Source organism: Bufo bufo, chromosome 3 (genome assembly GCF_905171765.1).
Source record: "Bufo bufo chromosome 3, aBufBuf1.1, whole genome shotgun sequence".
NCBI classification, from domain to species: domain Eukaryota; kingdom Metazoa; phylum Chordata; class Amphibia; order Anura; family Bufonidae; genus Bufo; species Bufo bufo.
Genome location: NC_053391.1, coordinates 170,214,149 through 170,231,325, shown reverse-complemented (window position 1 = coordinate 170,231,325; position 17,177 = coordinate 170,214,149).

Sequence of the window (17,177 nt, the reverse complement as noted above, 5' to 3'; positions counted from 1 at the left end):
CCCAGACTAGAAGTATAAAAATGATACAAGTGAGTGAGAAATAAATATTAAAAGGCTGCTTGAATTCACACAGATGAATAGAATTCTAGGCAATTGAAATGTAAACAATATCTGTATAAGGAAAATGAATTACTTTCTGTTATCCATGCAGTTGCAATGTATTTATATTTATATTGGGTAGGAGTACTTATGTTTGGCAACCTTTTATAATCTTAGCTCAAATCAGCGATTTGATTTCTGACATTGTGAAAAGAGCATTTGCTCGCTTGTGTAACAACACTAAACTAGTAATGTTGCCAAACAATGCATTTTGTATTATTAACTGGATATAGGCTTCAGAGCTATTTTACACCACATAATAGTAATCTACAGTATGTTTAATTTATAATATCCAGCGCACAAATTACAACCATTGGGCAAGCTTACCCACTGCCATTCACATACAGTATCTCTAAAACTCTGCTTTGCTTAAAATGACTAAAAAACACTCCAACTCCTCTGTTGATATGAGGTTGTGAACACAGTAGCTTTACAAATGCTATCAAATATTCACAAAATGTTATCAGTAATGACCAACTGTGAAAAGACTTTAACTACTATAACAGTCTTAGGCCTTATTCGCACAGTCAGTGTTTGGTCAGTGATTTCCATCAGTGATTTTGAGCCAAAACCATGTGCGGGTCCAAAACACAAAACAGGTGCAGATCTTTCCCTTCTACCTTATGTCTGTGTAGGCTCCACTCCTGGTTTTGGCTAACAATCACTGATGGAAATCACTGACCAAACACTGACTGTGTGAATAAAGCCTTAGGCCCCTTTCACACGGGCGAGTATTCCGCGCGGATGCGATGCGTGAGTTGAACGCATTGCACCCGCATTGAATCCCGACCCATTCATTTCTATGGGGCTGTTCACATGAGCGGTGATTTTCACGCATCACTTGTGCGTTGTGAGAAAATCGCAGCAAGCTCTATATTGTGCGTTTTTCACGCAATGCAGGCCCCATAGTGAATGGGGTTGCGTGAAAATCGCAAGCATCCGCAAGCAAGTGCGGATGCGGTGCGATTTTCACGCACGGTTGCTAGGAGACGATGGGGATGGAGACCCGATCATTATTATTTTCCCTTATAACATGGTTATAAGGGAAAATAATAGCATTTTGAATACAGAATGCATAGTAAAATAAATAAATAAATAATTTAGCTCGCGCAGCCCGGCATCTCCTTTTGTCTCCTTTGCTGAACAGGACCTGTGATGACGTCACTCCGGTCATCACATGATCCATCACATGATCTTTTACCATGGTGATGGATCATGTGATGACCGGAGAGACGTCACCACAGGTCCTGTTCAGCAAAGGAGACAGAAGGAGATGCCGGGCTCCGCGATCAAGTGGACTAAGGTGAGTAAAAAATTTTTTTATTTTTTTTTAACCCCTCCAGCGCTGTTTTACTATGCATTCTGTATTCAGAATGCTATTATTTTCCCTTATAACCATGTTATAAGGGAAAATAATACAATCTACAGAACACCGATCCCAAGCCCGAACATCTGTGAAAAAGTTCGGGTTTTGGTACCAAACATGCGTCATTTTTCTCACCCGAGTGCAAAACGCATTACAATGTTTTGCACTCGCGCGGAAAAATCACGGGTGTTCCCGTAAGGCACCCGCACATTTTCCCGCAACGCCCGTCTGAAAGAGGCCTTAGGGTGGGTTTACACTAGTGTTAGGGATTATGTTATGGCTTTCCGTTATAACATGGTTATAACGGAAAATAACGGACTCCATAAGACGGAAGGATCCGTTCTTCTGCCCATAGACTTGTATTATGACGGAATGCAAAACGGAAGCATTTAAAATGCATTCTGTTTGCTTTCCATCCTAATATAAGTCTATGGGAAAGCATAATGGATCCGTCCTTTGTTTTCCGTCTTGCATAACGGGACCCAGACGGATCCATTATGCTTTCCCATAGTCTTATATTAGGATGGAAAGCAAACGGAATGCATTTTAAATGCTTCCGTTTTGCATTCTGTCTGGGCATTCCGTTATTTTCCGTTATAACCATGTTATAACGGAAAGCCATAACGGAATCCCTAACGCTAGTGTGAACCCACCCTTATCTTGATATACAAGAATGTCAACCATTGTTATGCTAAAAAGATAATTAAAGTTAAACCTTTGTGAGCAATCCTCCCAAATTTGCAGCGAAAAGGGGTGTGTTTAATGGGGTGTTCCTCTCAAAGAGTACAGGTGTACAAATGGAGTCAAAATACATATATAGCACACAACATAATAACATAATAAGGCTACATGCACTCAACTGTATGCCATTTTTTTTGAGGATCCTTTGTAACAATGCCAAAAATGGACAAGAATAGGACATGTTATATTTTTTTTGCAGGGCTACGGAACAGACATACGGATGCGGATATCACACGGTGTGCCGTCTGCATTTTTTTGCGGACCCACTGAAATGAATGGGTCTGCATCCTATCCGAAAAGAAAAACGGAACGGAAACAAAAAACGTTCATCTACCCTTAAATAGGGGTCATTTATTAACTGGAAATAAGCCTATATTAGGTGTATTTCAGGTGCAGATTGAAACTTTTCCCCGCTCACGCCAGGTCTAAAAAAGTGGGTGTGGCGTGGGCGGGGAAGGGATGGGCCAGTAGGCCCATCTCGTTCATTATTTTCTACGCCTGTTTTAGGCATAGAAAATGGTTTTAAATATAAGCCAGCAAGGAAGCTTTCTTTCATTTAGACTGGTGCCTCTTCATAACTTTGGTGAATCCACCACCAGATATAGGGATTTTTAAGGCTTAAAAAAAGGTATCTGTCCATCCAGGTAAGCCTGTTATCCTGCAAGTTGATCCCGGGGAAGGCAAAATAACCTGTGAGGTAGAAGCCAAAAATTCTGTGAGTTCATCATCACCATCCTTTTTGGCAAAGAGTCCATAGTCTCACTCCTCCTACAAGAATCCTTCTCCATGTTTGTGCAGAAACCTTCTTTTCTCTAGACATAGTTGATGTGCCCTCATCACAGTCACAGTCCTTAGGATAAAGAGATGATGGCATAGATCTCTGTACTGACCCCTGATATATTTATACATGGTTATTAGATCTTCCCCAGTCAGTCATCTTTTTTCTAAAGTGAATAACCTAATTTTGATAATCTTTCAGGGCACTGTAATCCACCCATTTTAGTTATTACTTCAGTTGCCCTCCTATGTACCCAGAATTGTACAAAATACTCCATGTGTCTTCTCATCAGATGCATCTATGCCTCTTGATGCAACCCATTATATCATTGGCCTTAGCAGCAGCTGCCTGACACTGGTTTCTACAGTTAAGTTTGCTGTCCCCTAAAAGTCCTTTACCATGTCAGTGTTACCCAGTGCTTTATCATTTAGTATGTATGGGTGACTTGCATTATTCCTTCCCATGTGCATAACCTTACATTTGTCAGTGTTAAAAAGTGACTTGTCAGCACAAAATGCAATGCAATCTGACATCACCATAAAAAAAGAGCAGGTGGAGCTGATTATATTTTTTGGGGAAAAGATTCAATAAAACCTGTAATTTAAACATTTATATTGTTGCTTTTTTTGCCTCCTATGAATACCTATAAGTATAGGACGAGGTGTTATTAATGACAGACAGCTCTCTATATGCACACTTATACACACAATGCCATCAATGACTGATAACCCTCCCGCCTGTACTGATGCTGTTCATAGCGAATACAGCATGGGCTCGAGCACAATGCTCGAGTCTCCACCCCGCACGTTTGTTGGCTGCTACGTAGCCAATAAACGTGCAGGTAAGTATTGCCCTTCACTGTAATGCCATAGCCATGTTGGTTACTGGCATTACAGTGATTGGCTGGCGAGAACGCATCATCGGGTGCTATATAGCACCCGATGACACGTGTTTGGCTCAGTGTTAGTTAGGGAGAGCTGTGCTGAAGAAGGGAAAGATAGTGTAGGGAGTGAATTATTTTTTTTTAAGTAGAAAAACTTGTCCTTTTAAGGACTATTGTTGTGTGTGGCAGCAGCAATATATATTGTTAGCACAACCTGCGCTAAATTGCTAAAACTTTACAGACCCAAAAGTCCTTTTAAGGACTATTGTGTGTGGTAGCAATATCTATTTTTAGCGCATCCTGCGCTAAATAGCGTGCAATAGTTAGGCCGATGCAGACAGCGACATGATCTGCGCTACATCTTCTGTCTAACGTGTGCGCATCCCAAAAATATCTGTGACATCCAGTGTACTTTTTCCGTAGACGGTGTCTGCTGTGGACATTGACATTAGCTGCGCTACATCTCCTGTGTAACGTGTGCACATCCAAAAAATATCAGTGACATCCGGTGTACTTTTTCCGTAGACAGTGTACACTGCGGACAGTGACATTTCCTGGGGTACATCTCCTGTGTAACGTTTCCACATCCCAAATACCTGTGACATTCCCTGTGATTTTGTATTAGCCGCTGGTGAAATCAGCGACATTTTCTGTGGTATTTCTCCTGTGTAACGTTTCCACATCACAAATACCTGTGACATTCCCTATAATTTTATATTAGCCACTGCTGACATCAGCAACATTATCTGTGGTATTTCTCCTGTGTAACGTTTCCACATCCCAAATACCTGTGACATTCCATGTAATTCTTTATTAACCGCTGCTGACAGCATTGACATTATCTGCGGTATATCTCCTGAGTGACTTTTCCACATCCCAAGTACCTGTAATATTCCCTGTAAATTTTTATTAGCCTCTAGTGACATCAGCAACATTATCTGTGGTATTTCTCCTGTGTAACGTTTCCACATTCCAAATACCTGTAAAATTCCCTGTAATGCTTTATTAGCCACTGGTGTAATTCAAAGAACGGGGGCACATCAGGGTTGAGGAAAGAGTGACGGCACACGGTATATAATGCACAATGCAATTCAAAAAAAGGAAAAGAATACTGAGATGAAAGCCGCACATCTAAAATTTGTATCAAATTTATTTAAAGCAACAGACACGACAAGAGACAAGTTAATGGATGGATTTCATGTGCTTTAAACTGTTATACATCTATTCATGTGGGGGTATGTCCATGCTTTTGTGGTGAGTCAGTGTGGCATGTGTAATTGATTCACATGGCCTTGATATATTGTATACAATACTTTTAACTTGTCTCTTGTCGTGTCTGTTGCTTTAAATAAATTTGATACAATTTTTAGATGTGCGGCTTTCATCTTGATATTCTTTTTCTTTTTTTGAATCGCATTATTAGCCACTGGTGACATTATCAAAATTATCTTTGGTATTTCTCCTATGGTACTGGAAGAGTGAGATACTTTAAAGAATATATAACATTTAATATGAAGAAGGCGAGAACCCCGCCTATGGGTAGGGTCCACCCCTCCATCTCTGGTGCTGGGAGCAAATGACCCATAAAACCCCTTAGGGATCAGCCCCAGACCGGAATGTCGTAGGAAGATGGTTCCGGGCCCAATTGATCCGCCTGGGTACCGGCTACAGCTTGAGTCCAAGCATGGTACCGTTATTTGGTTTCTGTGGGGAGATATGTATATCTCCACTCCCTGGCATCCCACCCTCAAACAAAGACCATGGGCATGTACATACATCGTGGCCACCGGGACACAAATATGTATCCGGTTTGCACCTGTGATGGCCGGGCGATTAATAATTCCTTATGAAATGTAGGTGCCACCATGTCTGGAAGGTATCATTGATCCTGGCAAGGGCTGATACCTCCTGCTGGGGTGTTTTCCGGCAGTATCTGTGCTGTCTGAATGGAGGTGTGAAATGTAACCACATGTGGCCTGCTAGGAGTTTTCTGCTATCTGGCTGCGGCTTTGCCATTTTCAGCAAATGGGAAGGTGTGAGGACATGGATGACAGTAAATATTAGTCCATATTCCTCACAGGTGCCATATACCTTCTTCCACTAAATACTGATTGAGGGGTGCTATTGCTATATACCTTCTTCCACCAAATACTGATTGAGGGCTGCAATACACCTGCTTCCACAAAAAACTGATTGAGGGGTGCCATATACCTGTTTCCGCCAAATACTGATTGAGGGGTGCTATATAGCATTTTCTGCCAAATACTGAATGAGGGGTGCTATATACCTTCTTCCACCAAGTACTGATTGAGGCCTGCAATATTCCTGCTTCCATAAAATACTGATTGAGGAGTGCCATATACCTGTTTCTGCAAATACTGATTGAGGGGTGCCATATACCTGTTTCCGCCAAATACTTATTGAGGGGTGCTATATACCTTCTTCCACAAAATACTTATTGAGGGGTGCTATTGCTATATACATTTTTGCACCAAATACTGATTGAGGGCTGCAATATACCTTCTTCCACAAATACTGCTCTTCTCTACGGACTTAGGCAGAGGGTCATTTAGAAAATAAGCAGACCTTTCCACATGGATGGTAGGGGTCGGGCAGGTGCACCAGGCCGGAGCCTAAGTGGGAAGTTGGAGAAGGCGCATGCAATAACTTCATAGGGCGCACTCATCCTATGTATCTGCACCATCCTTACTCTCTGCTGTGTGCACCCCCAAAACCACCACCTACACCACCATAACCCTCCACTCGAGTCAGAGGAATTATTTTCCCATCCATTCCCAGACCTTACCAATGTGCAGCTATTCTTGGCATCGGATGAGGAAGAGAAGGTAGCAACGGCCGTCACCCAGTGGTCTGACGACAGTACCCAGATCAGCCCAAGGAGGGTGGTCCCCACTGTTGCTGTCTACTCCGAGATCTCTAATGTCAGTGGTGGTGAAGGTGATGATGTGTCGATGGACGTCACGTGGGTGCCCACAAGAGAGGAAGAGGAGGGAAGTTCAGAGGGAGAGACGGAGCAGCAGATAGGGAGGAGAAGGAGGAGAAGCGGGCAGAACTCGTAGTGCACAGGAGGCAAAAAGCAGAATGCAAATGTACAGATGTAGCAGGGTTAACACACATACTCTTAACTCAAATTTCTTAACTCATCTTGTTATCTGGAAACAAAAGCCATTGAAAAGCAATTGAAGTTGTTTGCTTGACGCATTTAGTTTAGATAACACGTCTCATAAAGCATATGTGTTAACTCTAACATCCGTTTCTGGAGCGAGCCATCCACCATGCACGGTTACATCTTGTGCTCCCAGGACGCCGGCACATGTCTCTGCAGTGTGGGCTTTTTTTAACTTGTCAGCTGCTGATAATAGTGTTGCCATCTGCAGCCTGTGCTGTCAACACATCACTCACCTAGGGACAACTGCCTTAAGAACGCACCTGGCCTTCCATCACCGAGCCCAGTGGGAGCAATGCCATCAGAAACCGACAAAGCCACACTCCCTGCGATCCACGTCCTGCCTCTTCTCCTTCCCCTTCTCCTCTCTCTTCCCATTTGTCCTCCACTCCACCTTCCACCGTGCCGTTGTTGCGGTCATCTGACACAAGGCAGGCTTCCGTGGCCCAAATGTTCAAGCGTAAAAAAATGATGACGCCGGATAATCCTCCATCCTCCGTCTCCTCCTCGACTAACTCCTCCGTTTCCACTGCTACCGCTTCTTCCACTGCACACCCCAAGCTCCCCAGAACCTATTCAACGTGCTGTGCTGCAGATGTTGTGCCTGGAAGCCAAGAGACACACCAGTCTTGCACTCCTTTCAGCTCTGAGGTCACAGGCCAATCAGTGGCTAACCCCACTCAATTTGACAGTTGGTAAAGTAGTGTATGACAACAGTGCCAATCTGCTGAGCGCACTGAAACACGGCAAAATGACACACGTGCTGTGCATGGCACACGTCCTGAACTTAGTAGTAGAGTGATTTGTTGCCAAATACCCTGGGGTCCAGGAAGTCTTGCGGTATGCCAGCAAAATCTCTGCCCATTTTAGAAGATCTTTCACGGCAATGGCTCGCCTTGCTGACATTCAGTGGTGACACCACTTGCCTGTAAGACATCTAATTTGTGACTGCATGATGTGCTGGAACTCCACCTTGTATATGCTTGATAGGCTGCTCAAGCAGAAAACGTGCCGTTAACGACTATCTTTACGAACTCTGTGGCAGGACAGGTTCCGGGAGCTTGTTTTTTTTTTCACCGCGCCAGTGGCTGCTAATGCGCCACATATGCAGACTTCTGCGGCCATTTGATGAGATCACCAAACTGGTCAGTCGCAGCAAGGGCGCCATCAGTGAAATCGTACCTTACACCTTCTTTCTGGAGTGTGCATAGCATTGTGTCATTGATCATGCCATCAAGGAGCAGGAGCTAGAAGATGAGGAAGTCGCAATGAGGAATGAATTTCCAGGGGGGGGGGCTACTACATCTAAATCAGCCGGAGTCTGAAGAGGAGTCAGAGGAGGATGGTCGCTGGGGAGAGAAGGAGGAGGAGGAGCAAGAAGAGCAGGCTTTAAACTTTTCGGGGATGCCTGGTTAATGTCCGTGGCTGGGGGGAGGAGACCGAGGACGACATTCTCCTGGGCGATGAGCAGGAGCCAGGTGTCACGGCCACGATTTTGGCCGTGACTCCTTGGGAGCCGCATACTGTTGCCCGCGGTTTTGGGTTGTTGTGTCAACCGCAGCTTGAGGCATAATGTAGTTAGCCTCAGGTGCGGTTGCCGTGGACAACAGCTATGTGTGCGGTTCCCTTGGAGTTATGTGCACGTTTTGTATGCACTTTCGTATGTCTGTGTGCACTCTGTTTTGTGTGTGGTGTGCACTGACATCTTCCCTTCACTGTGGTTGCCCGTGGCAACGTTTGGGTGTATGTGTACATGTGGTGGCAGTGTCCCGGCCTTCGGGCTGACTCCCAGGACACGCTTGCCACCCATGTCGTTGCCTGCGGCAACAGCCACAGTGTGTTTGTAGTTTTGACACTTCCCCTTTTAGTTATGTTTTCCCTTCTGTGGTATTGGAAGGGTTAACTCCCTTTCTGTGTGTCTGAGTCACGGGGTGTGTCTGACTGTTGGGTGTGGCCTCTTGGCCCTATAAAGCCTCAGTTGTAGGCAGTAGCCAGAGAGGGTGTTTCAGCCATGCTGGCTGTAGACATCCTCCTGGTTACTTACCAACTGCCAGTGGGGGCCAACCTTCTGGTCATAAGCTTATATATATGTCCTTTGGTGTCTGAAGATGTGTTTGCTTTATGTTGTTTTATTGCACCTGTGGTCCTGGGTTCCCGTGTGTTGTATGTTTGTGTGCTGAGTCCTGCTGTCTGTGGGCAGTACACCCACATGGGTTCCAGGCTTGGTTGTCTGTGGCAGGTCAGTGTGATGTTTGTGGCAAGTACCTGCCACTGCCACAGGTTGCACTTGTTCCCCTTGCTTGCAGCTTGGCCAGTGAGACTCCTGTTCCTCCGGATCCAGAAGGAACAGGATGTCTTACTCTGACTCCTAGCCTAGGGACCGGCGGAGGGCGAGTAGGGATCCGAGGTTCCTGCGCATGGGTCCTCCTACCTTCAAGGTCGGCCCATGCAGGTAGGAGTTAGGGTCAGGTTAGGGACGCTGTTAGGAGGTGACCTGCTCCCTAATCCTGTTCGTCCTGGTCAAGCAGCGACCATCTTCCTTCCGGCACACGGCTGAGGGTTTCCCCCATCTTCAGCCGTGACACCAGGTTGCTCAACTCATTCCAATTTAGTGCAAATGGGGGCCTTCATGCTACAGTGTTTGAAGACGTACCCCCGTATAAAAAGCATGAAGGACAAGGACCTGTACTGGGTGGCAACATACTTATACCCATGGTTCAAACACTAAATGGCAGACATGTTACCAGCATCACAGAGGGCACTCAGAATGCAGCATTTCCAGGCCTTGCTGCAAGAGATTCTGCATTGTGCTGTTGAGGGCACTGGCAGAGGAATTTCCACCCACAGTAAAACAGGTGCGGGTACCAATCCTACCACGCCTGCAAGAAGAGGGCAGTTTGAAGATGTGTTGCTCACTTTGGATATGAGATCATTCTTGCAGCCAACCCATCGACAGCTGCCCTCAAGATCCAGCCTCAGGGAACGCCTAGACTGACAGGTGAACTGCATTCACCATAAGGACCTTCTAATGTCACAGGTTCATGTGACTGTGCCCCCCACCCCGTACTGTGCCCCTCACCTCGTACTGTGCCCCCTTATAACCTGCATTGTGCCCTCTAACCACACTCTGTGCAGTGCCCCTAGTCATTCCCTGTACTGTGCCCTCTTATACCCTTTTATCCGGTCACTGTATGGCGGTGTTATCCGTTCACTTTACAAAGGTGTTATCCGGTCAATGTATGGTGGTAGTATCCAATAACTGGATGGCCATAACTGTATCCCTTTCCCTGCCCACGCCATCCTTTTTTACACCTGGCATGAGCAGAAAAAAGATGCAGATTGCGGTGCTAAGGACCTTTGCGCCTCAATCTGTGTCAGAAATACGCCTAACATAGACGTATTTCTATATAATAAATAACCACTTAATTGTATTAGTATTTGGGGGTAGGGCTAATATCTTTATATTATATAGATTCTAGTGTATTATACTGTGCCTTGTAGAGTTGAATGGACACCTGGATGTTCGGGTTCAACGGTTTCGGCCGAACTTCACAAAAAAGTTTGAGTTTGGGACCCGAACTTGACCCGAAAATAACCCCGAACCCGAACTTTTGAGCACTAAAATGGCTGTAAAAAGGTCATAGAAAGGGCTAGAGGGCTGCAAATGCCAGCAAAATGTGGTTAAGAACATTGAAAATGCTCTGCAAATGTGGATAGGGTAATGACTTAAAATAACATAAAATACGTAAAAAAATAAAAAAATTATAATCTTGATTTAGGAGGACGAGGTCCATATGGAGTAGGAGATTAAGGAGGCGATGTAGATGGAAGCGGCGGTGGAGGAGAAGGAGGTTTTTAATTTAAAATAAAAAATAAAAAAATTATGGTTTTTAACAATCACAGATGCAGCAAAGGCTGCAATATTAAGTATTTTGCCCAAAATGGGTGTTTTTTGAATAACAGAATATGACAGCAGTATATATTGCTTGAATTTCACACGCACAGATGCAGACAAGGCCGCAAATTTAGTATTTTGCCCAAAATGGGTGTTTTTTTTTTATACTAACAGAATATGACAGCAGTATATAACGCTTGGATTTCACACGTACAGATGCAGCAATGGCTGTTTTTTAAAACCCTGAAATTATAGCTGTATTTCAAGCTTAAATTGCACACTGACTAATGCGGCAGAGGCCCAAGATGGAGGTTATTGCCAAAAATGAGTGTTTTTTAAAAGCCAGAAAATTATTATTAAGCTTGTTTTTAACAATCAACAGATGTAGCAAAGGCTGCAATATTAAGTATTTTGCCCAAAATGGGTGTTTTTTTAATAACAGAATATGACAGCAGTATATAACCCAGATTATTATTGCTGTATTTTAAGCTTGGATTTCAATGTCACAAAAGCACATATGCAGTGCACTGAGCTTGCATAAATTGGCCACCGCCCACCAACTAACAGACGGATAAAAGTTATTTTTCTCTGTCACTGGGCTCAGGGCAGGGTAAAAAGATTGTGCACTGCACCCATACAACTAAATCTATGTAGATCGCTGAGTTCAATTGCAGTTCTGATTAAAGTTTCTTTCCTATTCTCTCCCTTACAGCAGCAGCATCCTATCCCTACACTAAGCACAGCAGAGTGACGTGCAGCGCTACGTGACTCCAGCTTATATAGAGGCTGGGTCACATGCTGCACTGGCCAATCACAGCCATTCCATTAGTAGGCATAGCTGTGATGGCTTCTAAGGGAACAGAGTTAAACGCTTGTTGATTGGCTGCTCCAAGAAATCGCTGAACACCGAACCCAAACTTTTACTGAAATGTTCGGGTTCGGGTCTGGGGTCCAAAAATCCTAAAGTTCGGTATGAACCTGAACTTTACAGTTCGGGTTTGCTTAACCCTAGTTCCCTGTATTTCCCAATAGAAAATGATCCTTGGGAAACACAGTCCTCATCCCTGACCACCAGGACCAGATAGCGCTCTGTCAGTACATGGCGGCCTCCGCCACGCTGCTCCGCTGTGTACTTGTGCTTATTCTGACACTAGGGCTGGGTTCACATCCTATGTTTGCCATCCATTTAATGCATACCTAAAATGTATGTGTTAACAGATGTCTCAGACTGATGCCGTACAGTGGCCTCCGTTCACCATACAGTTTCATGGTAGAAAACAAAATTTAAGTTATCGTATGCATTTTTTTAATGGACTCTGCAGAATACAAAAACGTGGAGTGCTGCACATTTGTATACATAAAACCGATAGAAAATAAAATTTCTCTAAGCTCCAGCAGGGGACATTTTTGAGAGTTTCCCTTTAAGACGCATAAAATGTCCCCTGATTAAAATACATATTTTTTGTGGGAATTTTTGCCAATGATCCCCCTCTGGTATATCACTGTCCATGTTGTGGGACTATTTGTGTACGTCTGGTAAGTGTTTGCTGGCTGCAAATATGACATGAAGATTTTTCAGGTTCGCCTGCCATTAAAGTGAAGAGGGCCAGCCGCGAACATTTTCGTTCGTGAATCGTCCCGGCCTATGTTCAGCCATCACTAATGATAAGGATGATACACAGTTGTCAATAACTGAGGTTGTTGTTAGGTCAACAAGTCAGGAGGATGAGCAGAGTGAGGAAGTGGAAGAGGGGGTGGTGGACGATGAAGTCACTTACCCAACCTGGGAAGGTGGCAAGCTGAGCGAGGACAGCAGTACAGAGGGGGAGGGATCCGCAGCACCGCAACAGGCTGGAAGAGGCAGTGGGGTGAAAAAAGGGAGAAGGCGGGCCACACCAAACAGGCCCGCAGCTGTTCCCTGGAGCACACCCTTGAGGAAATCTCCGTTGCCAAGGGGTAGGTGTTCCGCAGTCTGGCGCTTTTTTGAGGAAAGTGCGGGCGACATAAGAATTGTAATTTGCAACCTGTGCCATACAAAAATGAGCAGGGGCATGAACACTAGCAACCTCACCACCACTAGTATTATTCGCCACATGGCATCAAAGCACCATAGGTGGGCCGAACGCCGAGTCTACAATCGGGTCACACCACTGCCTCCTCTTCCTCTGTGTTACGTGCTGGCCAATCCCCTGTCAAAGGCGCAGGCCTGGATGCCTCCTGCCCTGCACCTGGACCTTTGCAAGCACAATCAGCGACCACATCCACTTCCGTGTCCCAGCACAGCGTACAAATGTCATTACTTCAGGTATTTGAATGCAAGCACAGGGACCCAAAGACAGGCCATAGCACTAAATGTGCAACTTTCCAAATTACTGGCCCTGGAAATGTTGCCATTTAGGCTTGCGGACACTGAGGCCTTTTGCAGCCAGATGTCAGTGGCCGTCCCTCGTTACGAAGTTCCCAGCCACCACTAATTTTCAGCCAGCCTTACACCAACATGTGTCCCGTAACAACACCTGTGCCCTGACCAATGCAGTTACTGGGAAGGTCCACTTAACTACTGACATATGGACAAGTGCTTTCGGCCATGGACGCTACATTTCCCTTACTGCACACTCCTAGGTGAACGTTGTGGAGGCTGGGAGCGAGTCGTACCCTGGGATGGCACAGGTGCTACCGACGCCAAGGATTGAGGGTGCCAATTCCATCAGGGTTTCTGCCACCACCTAAGTTAGTGGCTCCAACTCTCACTTCTACTCCTCCGCCTCCTCCTCCACTTCCACCTCAGAATTATCCTCTTGCAGCACCAATCAGACATCAATTGGTAGCTGGAAGCAGTGTATCACTGCAGTGGGGAAGCGTCGACAGGCCGTGCTTAAGCTGATCTGCTTAGGTGACAAACAGCACACCGCTGCAGAGCTGTGGCAGGGGATAAGAGACCAGATTGAGCTGTGGCTCTCGCCTCTCAACCTAGAACCAGGCATGGTTGCGTGTTATAATGGCCGTAACTTGGTGGCGGCTTTGGAGCTCGGCAACCATAATGTTTTACAGGGTCAGCTCACCAGCAGGCCCTCACCTACAATCTTTTAGAGGGTCAGCTCACCAGCAGGCCCTTGCATATAATGTTTGAGGGTCAGCTTACCAGCAGGTCCTCAACCATAATGTTTTAAAGGGTCAGCTCACCAGCAGGCCCTCGCCCATAATTCTTTCAATGGTTAGCTAAGCAGCAGGCACTTGCCCATAATTTTTTCAATGGTTAGCTAAGAGGTAGGCACTCGCCCATAATTTTTTCAATGGTCAGCTAAGCTGCAGACACTCACCCCTAATGTTTTAGAGAGTCAGCTCTGCAGCAGTCCCTCACCTCTAATGTTTTAGATGGTCAGCTCAGCAGCAGGCCCTCGCCCGTAATGTTTTAGAGGGTCACCAGCTGCCCCTTGCTCCTAATGTTTTTGAGAGTCACCAGCAGGCCATCAATCATAATTTTTCAAGGGTGTATGATGCCCTTATTTATGTGTAATAAAGGGTGTATTGGAGTGCCGGTTCCTTGGAATTTTTGGAAACCCTGCATAGGTTTTATGAGTGTAGGAGTCCCACTACCTGAACAATTGTACCACAATGTGAACGAGGCCCTTCATTATGTGATATAGAGGTTGTATCGGAGTGCCTCTTCCTTGTAATTTTTGGCAGCACTTGAACTTTATATACAAGTAAATATATAGGAAAAAATGTTTCCTAACAATTTTTCCTCAAAAATAGATTTTATCTTCGCAGCGACCTGGGAGTCCAAGATGCATCCAGACATCTTACCCATGCTCTTCCTGAACCATTTCGGTGGTGTTTCCATAAATTTTTGACCTTTTCCTATGAACCAGACACCTTCCCCTCTTCAGAGCAGGGGGTGCCTGGTTTAATGCGGTATAGTAGAATGAATAACGGAAGCGGCACTCACCCAAATATTGCAAGATGTATCTTTATTCATATTCGTAACAATACAAGATTCAGCGGGCTGGGGCGGACATAAGCGTGTCTCTGCTGAGTGATAAGCTGGCGACGGCAGTTTCGCGCACTTGCGCTTCCTCTGGCCTCTGACCTAATAACGCTACCTGTGCACTCCCTTTAATAGCGTCTATGTTGCCTTGACAACCATCGACGCTGTTGAAAGAAACTGCAATCAAATTGCTTCGCTTACTAAATGTAAATTAAGGTACCGGACTAAAAAAACATCCCTGACATCTACTTCGTCTACTTATACATATGTATACTAATCCAGGCATGTGTCACTGTTACCTTTCTAAGTATACACTTAAGTCATTGCGGTCATTTAAGCCTAAGGGGCCCATCGCATCTGTGCGAATAATCCAATCAGCCTCCCTCTGCAGTAGGAGGCGATCTCTGTCTCCACCCACAGCCGGGGCTGGGACATGTTCCAGCCCCGGCTGTGGGTGGAGACAGAGATCGCCTCCTCCTGCAGAGGGAGGCTGATTGGATTATTCGCACAGATGCGATTGGCCCCTTAGGCTTAAATGACCGCAATGATTTAAGTGTATACTTAGAAAGGTAACAGTCGAGACTGGTGAATTGCTTCAGTATTCCTATGTGCGTATTGAAAAACATTTTAAAATAGAAGTCCAAAGTTGGCTGGTTCCTCGGTAAAAGCCAACTTTGGATTCCTATTTTAAAATGTTTTTCAATACGCACATAAGAATACTGAAGTAATGCACTGAGGTCTCGCTTCACTGTGGCTGAGACGAAGTTTGGCTCCACGGAGCCAATAAATTTAAATGCTGTACAGAAACAGTATTAAAACCAAAGTTGTTGAACAAATTGACTTCGGATCTATGATCTGAAGCTATATTCCTTTAATCCTAGTTACTATTTCCCAGGTTTCCCCCAACCTGCACGTCTGTTGCTCTGTTGGATCTATTGGTTAATACTACTGTAAGTCCAGTATGGCCATCCTGAGTTGGATCCTGAACCAGTTGGGAAAGGTAATTGTCTTTAGTGATTGCCAAGAGCATGTTTCCTTTATTAGATCCAAAGGTTTCAGTTTCCCTTTCTATATCTGAGAAGTTGAAGTCCCCCATAATAATGATCTCATTATGATTTACCGCCTCACCTATTTCTCTAAGTAGTAGATTTTCTGTGGATTCTGTAATATTAGGTGGCTTATAACAATCTCCTATAAGTATTTTATTATTGTTTTTACTTATATTTTCCCTGAGTGTGGGCTTTAGGCTCCTTTCAGATGAGCGAGTTTCATGCATCGGACTTGCAGCATGAGTATGATTCAGCACTGACAGGGTCGCATAGCATTATATTGATTTATGATGCTAAGTAACCCTTAGAGGTCTGGAATCAATATTGGTGTCCTCACCCTCTTTGTCACTGTTATCAGACTATGAAATATCATGGTAGGCTTCTTGACCCCTTCCCGATTCCCTGCTCTGCATTTGCCCCAACTGCCACTATTGCTGCCCTCACTATTACCATCACCAACACAGCTATGCATGGGGTTGCCAGCCTCCTCCTTAACCTCTTCCTCAGGGCAGTCCAAATGGTGACTGCTCACACAAGTCTCTTGCTTCTTGTTAGGAAAAATAAAGGCGTCCCACTAGGAAGGGGTAGTGAAAGCATAGTGCACTTCATTGAAAGGCTTCTCTGGGGCTGCAAGGAGGAGGAGCAGGAAAAATGCTATGAACCCTGCTTCCACAGCACGGTGTCAGACTCAGAAGTCACCTCCACATCATCCTGCTGCAACTGTGAGGAGGAGTAAGCCATCCAATCCACTGTCTCATCATCTTTCTACTCAATTATAAAGTTGCACATTTCTGAAGCTATTACTACTACCACTGCTACTTCTAGCTTGATATCTGGTGCTGCAATACTCTTGTTTTGGGAGAACAAGGACAGGGTGTGGATCTTTAACTCTTCCATATTCCTGACATTTTTGGGACTAAGTCAGACAATGTATGGAACGGTTTGCAAGTCTGTTTTCTGGAAAGTAAAGCCAGAGAAACCACAAACACACTGAAGACACTACTACTAACAACTGACTTCGGAAATAGTGCAGTATTTGTGCTAAAGATTTGGGCCTAATGTCTTATGTGCATTCAAATATGCACATTCTGAAAACAGCTTTCTCAAGGCTAAAAGTTGTCAACCTGCTCTCAGATTATTAATCGTCTACCCACACACACACACACACAAACCAACACTTGAACCATTTGG